Below are 14,605 nucleotides of genomic sequence, written 5' to 3' on the forward strand. Positions count from 1 at the left end.
TTCTGCTTGTTCCATGGCTGCAAGGTTCCATGGGTTTGTGCAGCTCATTTACGCACACTCTAACTTGACCCTCCTCTGAACTATGACAATAGTACACAACAGAGCACAATAAAATAGCCCAGGTCTGTTGAAAGGGCCCTACAATGACCATCCAGTCCAACTGCCTGACTGAGGCCAACCAGAAGTGAAAGCATGTTATTAAGGGCATTGTTCAAATGCACTTAAACATTGTGACAGGCTCAGGGCATTGACCACCCCTCCAGGAAGTGTGTTCCAGTATTTGACTGCCCTCTCAGTAAAGAAATGCTTCCTAATGTCAAGTTTGACCCTCCCCTGGCACAGCTTTGTTACCATTCCCATGCATTCCATCCCTGGGTCCCAGGGAGAGACATCTTCGCTCACTCCCTATGCTCAGGAAGTTGTACAGAGCAATGAGGTCACCCCTCAGCCTACTTTTCTCCAAACTAGTGAAGCCCACAGTCCTTAGTGACTTCTCACAGAGCACATCTCCCAGAACTCTCACCAGCTTTGTTGCCCTCCTCGGGGCACATCCAAGAACTGTCACATGCTGCTTCTCTGATTCTCTGATTTTTAAATCACAGAGCCCAGAATTCTACTCAGCACTCCAGAAGAGGCTGCACCAATGCTGAATACAGTGATAATCACCTCTCCTGCACTGACAGTGCAGGGTTTGATGCATCCTACAGTGCTGTTTCCCTGCCAGGCTGTCAGGGCTCACTCCTGACTCAAACTGAGCTGCTGCTGACCAGCACCCCACACCGCCCTCTGCAGGGCTGCTCTCCTGCCACTCCTTTTCCAATCTGTACTTGTGTCCAGTCTTACCCGGGCCCAGGTACAGAACCCTGCATTTGTCCTGAATTTCATGCCCTTGATGATTGCCTAATGCTTTCCTTAGATCCCTCTGCAAGGCTTCTCATCGCTGAAGAGTCAAAAGCATCTCCCAGTTTAGTATCAACATGATAATGGTGCATTCATCTCCTGCATCCAGATCACTGAAAAAAAGATTGAACAGAACCAGCAGAACCTGGTTCTCCTGGAATCTCCTTAGCAGGAGATTCTGCCAGTAAAGACTGAAATAAGTAAAGCATTAGGTACATCAGCATCTTTTATGCCCTTTATTAATACATCACCTACCTGATTCACCACCAGGTCTGTGATTTCCCTGGTCTTGTTTTGCTGCCAATATATCTGCAGAAGCCCTTCTTGTTGCACTTCACATGCTTTGTATGCTTCAATACCAGCCAAACTTTGGTACTGCTAATTTCATCCTTGCATCCCCATATGGTGTTTCTATTCTTGGTAGTGTATTCCATCTTCTGCTTTTCATACACTCCTTTCCTGTGTTTGAGCTCAGTCAGATGGTCTCTGATTGACCACACTGGTTTCCTGTGATGCCTGCTGTATGTCTTGAATATTGGGGTGATATCAGTCGCCAATAAAGACTGAGTCAAAGCAGGTCGTGTCTACAGGGATGGACAAATTTCAAAAAAAATTCAGTTTCAGTTTGGACTTTGGGAACATTCTAATATTTTGGCTTAGAATTATTTTTTCCTGATGAAACTTCTTCATGTCTCTCACATCTGAATTATAAAGGCTGAGACATGCTATCTTTTCTCTGTCAGGGCTATAGACAATGAATAAATCCATGTGTGACTGTTTATATGTTACTGTAATGAAAGGGTTGACAGGAAACACTGAACAACTTGAACTTGAATGTTAGGCTTTTTTCTCTACACCATGGTTGTTTGTCTTCATCAACCTTGCTAATGAATGAAGCACGTATGCCCACTCTGTTCATCACAGCCACAAAAGTGGAGTATGAGATACAAATCCAGTGAGAATTGTACAAAGCAGGAGCTTAATGTTGAACCTGAATTCAAAGATGCCTGACTGAAGGGAGAGATGAGAATATACATTAAAAAGTAACCTAAGCACAGAATTCTGTGTCTTCTGAAGCCTAAAATTATGGCAATTAAGAAGAACTATAAAAAAGAGAGCTGAAAAAGTTGAAAGAGGAAATGATTCAAGAATGAATAAGATTTGCAGTAGAGCCAGAGCTGAATCAAGGAAGAAGCCTGGCAGTGCCCCAGGGATTGTGAAAGGTCAGTGACACACAACCAAACTGTGAGGGTAGAAGGTTTAGAAATCAGGTCAGACTCAAGGATGGCTTCAAGATTTCTGGTCTTGACTACTGCAGAAGATAATTAAGCAAATTATTGCAATAGCTGGAGTCCTCTCACAAAGTTTAAAAAAACCCACATATTTCATAGCTGCCAAACCAGCATCCCTGCAGACTTTTTCTCCCTTTCAATAAAAGTTAATGGACGGAGGGATGCACTAGTAGGGTTCTGGTATTGACACCTGTCAAGGCTGGCCTTAATGCATTTGCTTTTAAACAACCTGTAACATATTTAAAAATGCACATTTAGAGGATTTATTTGTTTGAGGAGATTTTGCAGAGTAAAAAGGAAAAAAAACCAAAAAAACAACAAAAAAAAAACTGTAAGAGATTGACATTGGCAGTTCTTGTACAGACAATAAACATGTAAAAATACATGGAACAAAGGATTATAGCAAATGCAGAATGCCATGTAAAAAAAGTTCAATCTGCTCAACAGAAATGGCAATGGTAAATGAAAGTAAATTCCAAGTATCAGTTTTGAAAAAGCAGTGATTTTTTAGGGTGAAAATAGTAAAATCCTTAGACAAAGAAAAGGTGTAAAGTAGAAAATAGTTTAGTTACCTGCTTTTCAGAGTTATTTAGAAATTAACAATGGCAAAAGTTGGGTATGATTTAGTGGAATCCCTTTTCCACTTGTTAGAAGTTCAGTTCACCTTACTTGAAAATGTCATGCAAGACTGTAAAAATGGAGACTTTGCAGCTGGCTTTTATGCAAAGCTGTTGTCCTAATGAGAAAATGTGAAAGGCTGAAGAACAATAATTTCATAGACCTGTAAATCTAACAGAACACAGTCCTAGAGAAGAAATAAACAAGTCTTAGATCAAAGGCTTCATAGATCACCTTCACTGGAGGAATAAGTAAAAATTTATTAGTCTTTTTTTTTTTTTTTTAAGGCAGCTCACAATAAGTATATAGTTTAATGTCAACTTAAATTACATCTACAGTTTTGTGACAGATTCATTTGCTTTTTGAGGTTTATGTCTAACACACTGACAGTTTCTAATCAATAGGAGACAATTCCCTTTGAGAGTTATTAAAATATACCTTGCATTTAAATGCAATAAAAAGTATGACTGAACATGCCTCTGTTCCTCATAACACATAAATACCACATCTGGCCCATAAAAAATATGCATTATACAAAGGTTGTATGAGTGCCAGATACATATTACATGGAACTGTTTTATCCATCTAGCCTAATTTCCAGATGGTTTATTACTTGTAGACAAGAGTATTGTCAAAACTGTTGTTGGAAGTTCATTTATTTCAAGAGGGCAAGGGACAGGAATAGCAAGTTAAGCTACAGGAAATGTTTGTGATACAGTTAATGGCAAATCATGTGACTGAATCATCAGTGCTATCATGTTTAAAGAGATGCACTTAAAAATTCAATTTCAGACTAAGATTTCACTTGACTGCATTTTAAATATGTACTTACTTATTCTTCCAGCAGTAAATGGCACTTAATTGTAGGTAATATTTACAAAAAACAGAGCAAGCAACTAGAAATTGCTGGTAACTGTAACCATATCCAAAAACATATCAAGCAGTTAGCTAAAAATTTTGAAGACATTGAAAACTAATATCCTTTAATTCCTCCAATTTGTAATGGGGCTGTGGGATTCTTCTTGGGTTTTTTGGGGGGTTTTTTGCTGTTTTTTTGGTTTTTCTTAATCTCTAAGGAACAGAAATATATTTTTCAATGTACTTGAAATTAGAGTGACAGTTCTCAAAGAGCCACATGGCATCTGAAAACCTTGTTTGGGTTTCTCACAAAAGCCAAGCTTCTAGTGCGATAGTAAAAGTATGAGGTAGAAGAGGGGATGAAAAGGTGAGCACATAAAAGAAAGGAAAAGCAGCAGATGCTGTGGCATAAAAATGGTGTTTCACCAAAATGTCAGAGAAATGAAAGAAATGAAGAGACAGGGCACAGAAGACTTTAAGCACAGCAAAGTAGAAATGAAGAATTGTAAGAATGCCACTAAGAATAGGGACTAGGCAGTAACTACTAGTTTTCATTGTAATGAAAGTACATTTTATTAAATGCAGGGTTTGGTTTAATGAAATACAAGATATACAGAGATGTAAAGGTTACCAAGTGAAAACACACAATTTTAGAATAATTGATGTATCAGTGTGACACTTCTGACTTTATCTTTTAAAATAAACAAACAAAAAAGCAACACTCTTAGAATGACTACAGAAAATATACTTCACAATTCTATTCAAAATGGTATCATAACTTCTGTTTGTAAAAAATAACATTAACCTCAGGGTCTTTTCTGTCCTGTAATATTTCCTATACCGGCACTGAAAACCTTAAAGTTCCTCTGCTCAATTCATTTTGAGTCCTGTTTCAAATTACACACTACTTCTCACGCCATGCCTTCTTTTTTAGTAAGTCCCAAGCAGGAGCACAGCCATTTAATAAAAAACCCAGACATTTCAGATGAAGGGAGGCAGACCTAATAGGGTCTCAAAGAAAACTGTTAGCTACAGTCTAGGGTTGACTTAATAGTTAATGATTAATTTGTTTACCTCTCTTCAAATTTACTAAACCAAATTTACCAAACCAAATTTACCAATATTTAAAACAGGGTTACACTATATCCACTAAAAACATAAAAAAACCCAAGTTTTTTTTAAATACATAACAGCTGCGAGGGTACAATTAATTTCAGTCCTATGAATACCCTGACACTGTATATACCTGAAACCCAATAAGGACTACAAAAACATCCTATGGTTTTAGACAGGACTTAAAAGATTGGAAAACATTTGTCATTCTGTCCATTAAAAATATGATGGCTGATCCACCATCACTGATAATTCCTCAGAAGTTGAGCTAAGATGATGATTAATAATTTACCCTACTTCTCAAGGTAAGACCTGTCCTGCTGCAGCCATCAGTTCTCTAAAGACAGCTCCAATGACTGGTTACCATTTCAGCAGGCCCCCTACCCAAAAAACTTGGGGCTTAGTGTACTGCCAACTACAAGACAAGAACATTTAGAGTTACAGATTGCGTAGCACAGCACAGCAGGTTATCCTTGGTAAACACAAAGCTGGCTATTCACCTGCTTTGCTGTGAATAGCCAGCTGAATGGCTTTTCAGTGTGGTTTCAGACCAAAGCCAGAAGACTTCTTACATCCCATGTCTAAAGGTTTGTGTATAATGACTGAGATAGCTATGATAAAACTAAGTGGATAATTAATCTTTCTCACTGTATGTATTAGCCAAATTGCCATTGTATTTCTCTTGGAAACTCTTTGTTCTTTTATTGTAAATAGAAAGCAATCTGGACCAAGAACATACCTGATTCTGCTTGTACAATGGATTGCTCAGGGAGGACAGAGTACACAGAAAAATTTTGTGTACAAACACCAGCAAGAAGAGAGAAACAATGCACTTGTGCAATGCTGGAAGGAAAATAACCTGCAATGTTTCTCAGCTGGAAACAGAAGAGAATTATTCCTTTTTGGATCCCACAAAGAAAGCCTGGTTAAATCAATCTTGAGACTCCATGGCTCCTGCTATTTAAAATAAAAATTACTCAGACTATCTGCACTGCTGAATATCCTGACACCTCTAAGGATCGAATCTGTCACTTAGAACATGCCAATAATGTATCCAACAGAACAAAATTAAAATTTACTAATTACAGCAGTATAAACACATAACAAAAAAAAACTTCAGAACAAGCAGCTTGTTACACACATCACAAGACTCACACATTTATGCTCAAATTATTTTTTTCTCCAAAGCTAAGAACACAAAGATAATGAGTACTACAAGTAGTGTTTGTGTTAGGAGGTCTCCAAACACTTTACAAAGGAGACACTGCTCTCTAAATGTAACATGCTAGCCAAAACCGTAGTAATCAAGTCAGAGACAGAACAATCACAAGCTAAATCAGAACAGATGCAAATTATATGGCAGGTAGAAGAGGCCTCATCCTTACCCATGTTCTACTATCATTTTTTATTGAAAGCATCTGCAAGCTTTCACTGCAACACTATTGTCCATGAGAAAGACAAGTGTTGTTAAAAACAAAACAGTATCCTCCAAGTTTTCCTCTCTGGAGATTTTTTAATCTACTGTTACCTACATTGTTATTTAAAACATAGGTATTCCTTTCACAGTTCTCCTGAAGTCCAAGGGGAAAAAGGATATACATTTATCTTTGATTTTCTGGTCTAGAAAATGCATCTGCCTTGTATGTACTCTGGGTCCTGTTTGCATACATGCTGTAATCCTAACACATGTTCTTGTTTCATTTTATAAGGACCAGTGGAAGAGTTTGTATGCACTGGCTTCTTTACTGCTCCATAAAGTGTGACTCTTCTGTAATCAAAGTTCATGTTAAAAATTAAATGAGCCTAAGGAGGATAATTTATATCTCCTTCCTCCATGTTCCCGCATCCATGCCATCCTGCATCAAAAAGACTGTACTTGACACTAAAAAAAAAAAAAAAAGGTTGGGTTATTTTCTTAACAAACTGCATGCTTGCTGCATTTGGGGATTATAATGCTAGATGAAAATAATAAAAAATTAGTAACAAATTGCCAGCAGTGAACAATGCACCAGATCTAGTTTGGCAATATAATATACTATACAATAGAACACATTACTGGTCAGCAACACTATCTGACCTTCTGGACCTAAAGATCCCAAATCACAGAATCATAGAATGGTTTGGGCTGTAATGGGCCACAAAAATCATCTAGCTCCACCCCCCTGCTACAGGCAGGAACACCTACCACTAGACCCACAAGTCCCAGAGCTCCATCCAACCTGGCCTTGAACACTTCCAGGGATGGGGCATCCACAACTTGTCCAGGCAAGCTGTTCTAGTGTCTCAGCACCCTTACAGTGAAGGATTTATTTCTAATGTCTAATCTAAACCTAGCCTCTGTCATTTTACAGCTATTCCCTCTTGTCCTATCTACGTGCCTTTGTAAAACGTCCCTCTCCACCTCACTTGTAGGCCCCCTTTATGTACTGGATGATGTTCTAAGGTCTCCCAAGAGCCTTCTCTTTTCCAGGCTGAATAACCCCAACTCTCAGTTTGTCTTCATAGGAGAGGAGTTCCTGTGATCATCTCCATGGCCATCATCTGGACTAACTCCAACAAGCACATGCCTTTTTTTATGCTGGAGGCCCCAGTGCTCCAGGTGAGGTCTCAGCAGAGTAGAGCAGAGGGGCAGAATCCCCTCCCTGGCCCTGCTGCCCACGCTGCTCTGGATGCAGCCCAGGACACTTTTGGCACTCTGGGCTGGGAGTGCCCATGGCTGGGTCATGTCCAGTCTCTCAACCACCAGCACCCCCAAGTATTTTGACTCAAATCTATTGTTAATACATTCTCAACCGCCCCTGTACTTATGCTTGGGATTACGAGATGTAGTACCTTGCATTTGACCTTGTTGAACTTGATGAGATTTACATGGACCCTTGTTAGCTGTCAAGACTAATAAGGTCCATCTGGATGGCATCCCTGCCCTGCAATATATCAACTGCACCACATTGCTTGGTGTTGGCAGCCTTGCTGAGATTGCAGTCAATCCCACTGTCTGTGTCACCAACAAATATTTTAAACAGGGACAGTCACAATACTAACCCCTGCCAGAGGAATTCCAGATATCACTGGTCTCCAGTTGGACATCAAACCATAGGCTGCAACCCTTTAAGTGTGACCATCCAGCCAATTCTTTATCCATCAAGTGATCCACCCATGCAATCCACATCTCTCCAGTTTTGCAACAAAGACGTCATGCAGAACAGAGTCCTTTACAACGGAAAGAGCAACATAAGCATTCCATTTTTGGAGCACCTCCTCCTTTTACCCTTCACTAATCCTTTACTTGCTAGGTGATCTTACTGCCCTTGAGCCAGAACCTGATGTATGGGACTTAGAAAAACTGGAGCACTGAGTGACACATGCACTCTTTTCTGTCCTTCTCTTTTGATCTCCAAAAAAACTTACTTCTCTTCCAGGACAACATAACTGCAGTCATAGCTTTGTTCCATGTCCAGACCAGCTTTAGTAAACCCTACCTTCCCCAGCATACAACAGTGAAGCTGTAGGGTCCCTCTGTTCAGCTGCAGCAGAGAGAGGCACAGCATGGCCAGGTGTCATAGAGCAGATGAATATGTCTTAGGGTATCCAAGGTGGACAGAAGACAATATCATTACTGTTACTGCTCCTAGAAACTTTTATGTCATACAAATTGCCCTCATTAACCAGTGCACATTTAAATATAGTGTGTAACATAGATATACTGTAGCTGGCACTAAGCCAAAACAACATGGCTGAAGGAGTATGACCAGGAAAGGACTTCTGTCCTGTCGCCCTGAAAACTCAGCTTCTGAGCTTGCTAACATAGTTTTCTAAGGACTTTCCCAGGACAGTAACTGTAAGCATAGATATTTGTACATTCTTTCTGTTACACGTCCTGTGATGGGCATCTCTCATAGCCAGTGCAGTGAGAAAGTGTTATCCTGACCATCCAATCCCTGGCCATGGTCAGAAGTCTATAAATCCTGGGAGGAAAAATAAACTCTCTTCTTTTCACCACACCTCGACCTGTGTCCATGTGATCTATTCATCTTCAGCAGCAACACTGCCCAAAATGGATTAACAGCAACACCAGATGAGGACAGCTTCAGCCTTATCGTGCCAAGCTCCAACTCCCTATGGATCAAACACCACAGCCTCTCCGGAGAGTTTGTTTCAGTGTGCACTGAAGAAGTTACCAACCAGCCTGTTCTTATGCACAGGGCACTAAAGTTAATGAGCTTTCTGTTAGCCCAATCCTTAAGTTTCTCAAAGTCTTTCTGAAGTTGTACCTGCAGGCATGTCACCCTCTCTGACTAAATTGTACTGTCCATAAATTGGATATTTCATCACAACAGACCAAACCAGTGGGTCTCCACTTGAAAACACTGTGTTTGTTTAGTGGGGACTTAAGTTTCCAGAGTAAAATTAGGAAAAAGAGATGAAAATTTTCCAAGGCCACAACAATTTAATTTTTTCTAAGTTTAAGATTTTCATTGACAGCAAGAAAGGAGACAGAAACAAAACAAGATCTGCTCAGGTCCTGAGAAATAATAATTTTATTTCTTGCCTCTCTAAACATATCAGTTTTAGTTTTTCATTGCCACTGGAAAGTTCTTCTAGTGTCCCTAAAGAGGACACAGACTTACCAATATACACCGGGATTCCTATTATTCTGTAATCACTCAATTTGAATGTTAACTACACAGAATACAAAGAGTAGTTAAGTACACACCTGATTTGTATGAATTTCTGCAGTGACAAAATGCAGTAATTTTCATTTTGCTGTATAAGTATAGTATGGAGCAATTCAGCAAAAAACTATGTGAATAGAATCCTGGGATGGTTTGTAATCAGCTAACAAGATGTGCAGAGGAGACTAATTGTTGTTGCCATCACGCCTGTAGCTACACTTCCAGGGTGAAGTCCCCAGGAACAAGAGACACTGATGCAGTGAGAGCATAGCACCACCTACTGATGAAGACATGGCTTCAGAAGGGAGGAAAAGATTTTGTCATCTTTCTCCATAATAATTAGATATAAATCAGTCAATCAAACCTCTCTGTATAGACATTGTCCTCTTTGACTATTAAAGAAATCGCCAAACTTGCAAGCACTCTGCACTCCACTCTTAGTGTTTTGTTATAAAAGACAAAAAAAAAAAAAAAAAAAGAAAAGGAAAAAAAAGAAGGTGTGTATAGTACCTCAGCCAATGGGGAAATGAAGAGAGTGATGTGGCCAGAAACTCAGGATAAAAAGGGGGCTGTGTCCCCCAACAATTTTGAGAGATCCCAGGGGAATGCCCCATTGCGTCTGCTGTATATGAAGTTACATAAAGTGAATAAAGTTACTGGACTGCTCTGTTTCCTTTCTGGATATAAACCTCTGGTGTTGTGAATTTTTTCACACACTTCTAGTCCTAAGGACAGCTCTACTATGTCCTACTTGACTAACTGTGTCTGCAGTGATGACCAAAGCACTTTTAGAAATAAGCAGTTACTGAACAGGCACAAAACATTACTCAAAACAGACTGTAGAAAAGGCTTTACTCAGCCTTTTTCTCCTTCTGGTATCTCAATTGCAATTGTTGCAGACCAAAGAACCAGTGCTGATGAACCAAAGGTGCCAGAGCAATCTATTTGCAAACAGCAAATATCTCTATCAGAGTAGGAGATTTCATGAATCTTTCAGATTCCGTGAATCTGAAGTCACCAAGCCCAGAGGCAGCACTGCTCCAGACCTCACTTTCACAGAACTCCCAATCAGCTGTGAAACAAAAAAGACAAATCAACGAAGGACCATGAGTTTTATAGCCACCCAGTAGCCTAGAACCTTTCTGCATCTAGCATATGTCTGCACTTTCTCCCAACATGTTTTTCATACCTTCTAGGGGCTTAGGCACTGAAGCCACAGACCTGACCCAGTACTAGAATCATTCAGATTTCTTTCTATCCAAACAACATAACAAATACAAAAAGTAGTCAGACAGTAGAACACAATGAGGCTGGCAGCCTAAACCACAATTCCCTTTACAAAAGAATGTGTATTATATATGCTGTGTCCACAATTTGCTTTCTAGCTGGTTCACCTACTTACACTAATCATGTAGCTGGCATGTGCATCCATTCACAAACTGTCCTTGCTATTATTTGAAACATTTTCAGCCTGTGAGTTTCCTTGAAGTTACATCATTTAAACATCCTGTTTTCATTAGTTCTAATCCCTAATTATGTATGTCAACATCAACACCGACATTCTCAGTGAGTAGCTCACAGACACCTCATGTATTATCTTCCACTTGGAAATTCTCTTCAGCCAACAAACAAAGTCAGACAGTTCTACACCGATCAAGCACTCATTGGTCACCCACAGGATTTCTAGGTCTTCAGGGTTTCCAGCCTTCTAGATGTAATTGGTGCCTGGAAACTCCTAATTTATAAAAGACATCCATAAAAATATATCTATACATAGTGGATAGGATGAAAAAGAACATATATTTGGAAAAATGTGGGCATACAATAACCATACAGAAGACTAGGTGCAAGCTAGGTTAGGAACTTAGACTGTAAGAAGGGACTCCCTGCTAGAAGTTTGTTTCATTTCTAAACTGCAGCCCCCGAGAGAAGTTTATTTCATTTCCAAACTGCAGAATCTTCACAAACTTTCCCTATGCAAAATTATTGTCAGCAGCTATATGTAATAGGAAATTATCATCCTACTTTATTCAGTCACAACACCCCTTGTAGACAAGACCTTCGTCTGAGGTACCCTGTGCCATGTACCTAGCAAGTAATCAGCTGCGTGGAAAGCCTCCATCCCATCTGCAAAGGATATGTATTCTTCATATGTTCCACTATTCAGATAGTAGAACGGCAGAACTTATTACAACCATGGTAAAAAAAAATTTACTTGTGATCTGTCAGTTTCAGGTAACTTAAGAATTTAGTTTAGCTTGGCAATGCAGCAAATAAAATATCACCTGGTTTCCAAATAATGGAGAGAAGTCATACTTTTCATTAACTGTGATGAATTTCTTTCAAAATTTAATGGATGAACTTTTAACATACTCTTGAAATGTCTTCATGAGACACTGATGTGCAATTCCCAGTCAGGTCTCAATTCACACCCTAGTCTACTGGGTAGTAACATTCCCACATGTTGACCAGACTACAGTGGCCAGAAAATATTACTCAGTGGTAGCAAGTCACTGTTTCCTCTATGCTGCTTTGTTATTTCTCAAATAAGAAGTCAACAGCAGAGACTATATGGAACATTTATTGGCACACCAGAAAACATTGCTGAGAGATCTCCTATCACTTTGAAGTGGCTGTTGTAGCCACAGAAAAACTGCAAGAACTGAGACCTACAGAAATGGAAGACCTTCATTCCATAGAAACTACTGTTGTGCAGCCCAATTCCACCATTTTTGTTAGCGGGGTGAATTTTAGAGATTCCTAATGTCCAAAACTACTGTTTGTTTTTTCGATTTTTTTTCCTGTTTAACATAGGAATGTGTGTGAAGGAATCTACAATTCTGTTGTAGAAGTCAAGCTCAGCTGCATTTACCATGGTTTTTTACTGTAGCAATTTTCCTCCTGGTTTCAGAAGGGATTAGTCTGCAACTAAATGGCATGTAACTTTTATCTTGGGGAATGGAAAAGCCATCTCTGGTAGAACCAGGGGATTCAAGTTCCTGATCTGAATAACTCATGATTGCACTTTTCAATTTTTTCACAAAAACACAAAATAGTACTTTAGCACTCATTCAATGTATATGTATAACCTATAAAACCATGTAAGTCTTTACAAGCCTAAGTAAGAGTACATTCCCATTCTAACACAGTTTACAATCTAGGCAAAATGTCAACAATAAAGAAAGATCAAAATCCATTTCTCTAAGAAGCACAACAACAAACTTAGAGAACAGGCTAAGGATAAAGTATGGTGGATTTCAATATTCAAGATTTTGAGTTGATACTGGAGCTCTTTTTTTTTGTGTGTGTGTATTTTTAGAGTATGAAGCACACTATTTTTTTTTTTGTGCATAATGTTGGAAACAATTACAGTCCTAGCTCTGCAGTTTCATTGTTCTGCTGTGTTCAGTGGAAAACCCACTGAGATCACCTGCCCCCTGAAGAGAACAACTACAGCCTGCAGTCCAGTACTCTTCAATTCTATGCATCCTGCTTATCCTCTACTGTGAGCTTAGAACCAATCCTAAAATGCAACATCAAACTGAGTTACATCATAACACTTTAAACCTAAATGTCTAAAAACGCCAGTGCAGACTTAGATTGTCTAGATACCTATAGCAAGGTTTCCTTAGAAAATGAGAATAGCATATTTATGTCTGAGTAGTCCATCCAGCAATTTTTAAATCCCAGTGGCCAAATTAAAGTAAAAATGGCAGATATATAAATATCTCTAAGATACCAAATTTCTACTATTTTGTCCAGTATACCAATGGGTAAAAGAAAGAAACTATATTCATGGACTTACACAAGGAAAGACTACCTTTACTCTTTACTGATCATCAGAAAATCTACCCAGAGAAGATAAAAAAAGCAAAATTAATTTAATTATTGTTTTGTGCACAGAGTATTTTAAAACATGATAATAATAAATGATTAGATGAATATTCATTACATGACTAATGAATAGGCACAATTCATTGGTATAAAACAGACCTGCTCTGCTTCCACTGAAAACAACTGAAAGAAAAAATTCTGTCTTGAGAATTACCTTAGTATCTTAAGAATTACCTTAGGGGTGGCCAGGCCAGTTAATACTTACCTGTAAACAGAAGATTTAGTTTAGTTTCTTACAGTCTCCCCTGCAATGGCAGCTACTTATCCTCTCTTTCCCTGAGAGTTTACTGATCTCTCAGATATGTCAAAGAAACCTATGAAATAATCCATAATTTCTAAATATGTCTTAAAGGATGAACAGAGGTAGGCAGCAGGTTAATCAACACAGCTGAAGAGACAATCACACCAGGCAAAGGAAAGAGATATAAGATATACATAACAGGTGGCTGAAAACCTCGGCCACAGCTTGAAGAGTAGTGTGTTACAATTGTCTCTTGAGAGACAATTGAGAGCACCGGAAAAGACAGCACTGCCATTTTCATGTGTCTTCTAGCATGCAGGGGCAGGAGGGCAGGCTTGCAGGTGTCATGTGCTGCTGTGCCTCTTTTTTTTTTTATCACCTAATAAAGAATTAGGTGATATCAAATTAGCATTACAAGATTAAATAACATTCTGCTATGGCTAGCCTGCATCAAACACTTTCCATTAAGCCTTTGCACGCCACTTGTATGGTTGGGCATAGCAAATGGCAAAACTGGGATATTTTGTAATCCATCCCTTTCAGGATGGCTGACTAGCTCCTCAGCTACCCCACAGTAGCAGAGTGCAGGTGCCAGCTCCCTGAATAATTGCTGTGGGTTTAACTGGTGCATCAGCCAAAGCAACAACAATGACACTGCAGTGTTTGAATTAACCATTCAATTAGAAGTGTCATAAAGACTGAATTCCTCGCCACTAACACTTCCAGTCTTGAAGTGCTTCATTTGCCTTCTTCTCAAACCCTTCAGAACAACTACCCCAAGTTTGCATTGAGATTGGCCAAAACTCCAGGTTTGGTTAAAGGCTAAAACACTTCACTGCAACTCGGACTCCTGCTTATTCACCATATAGCCTGTAACATTTTCTATAGAAAGCCTGTGAAAAAGTAGTTTCTGCTGAGATTGAAATTGTTTTGTAGCAGTACAAGATATGCAGAGTATTTCCTTCATAAAAGTGTGGCCTGAATCACACCCTTTCCATACAGAAATTAAGCTGGCC

At 39.2% G+C, this 14,605-nt stretch overlaps 1 protein-coding gene across 1 annotated transcript in view; it reads right to left on the minus strand.

The window, feature by feature from the left end:
- The window catches only part of ENC1 (ectodermal-neural cortex 1), a 41,432-nt gene that overhangs the window by 25,520 nt on the left and 1,307 nt on the right, over positions 1–14,605 (minus strand). The gene's annotated exons all lie outside the window — the stretch shown is intronic.

Source organism: Cyanistes caeruleus, chromosome Z, assembly GCF_971803275.1.
Source record: "Cyanistes caeruleus chromosome Z, bCyaCae1.hap1.1, whole genome shotgun sequence".
In the NCBI taxonomy this organism is placed as follows: domain Eukaryota; kingdom Metazoa; phylum Chordata; class Aves; order Passeriformes; family Paridae; genus Cyanistes; species Cyanistes caeruleus.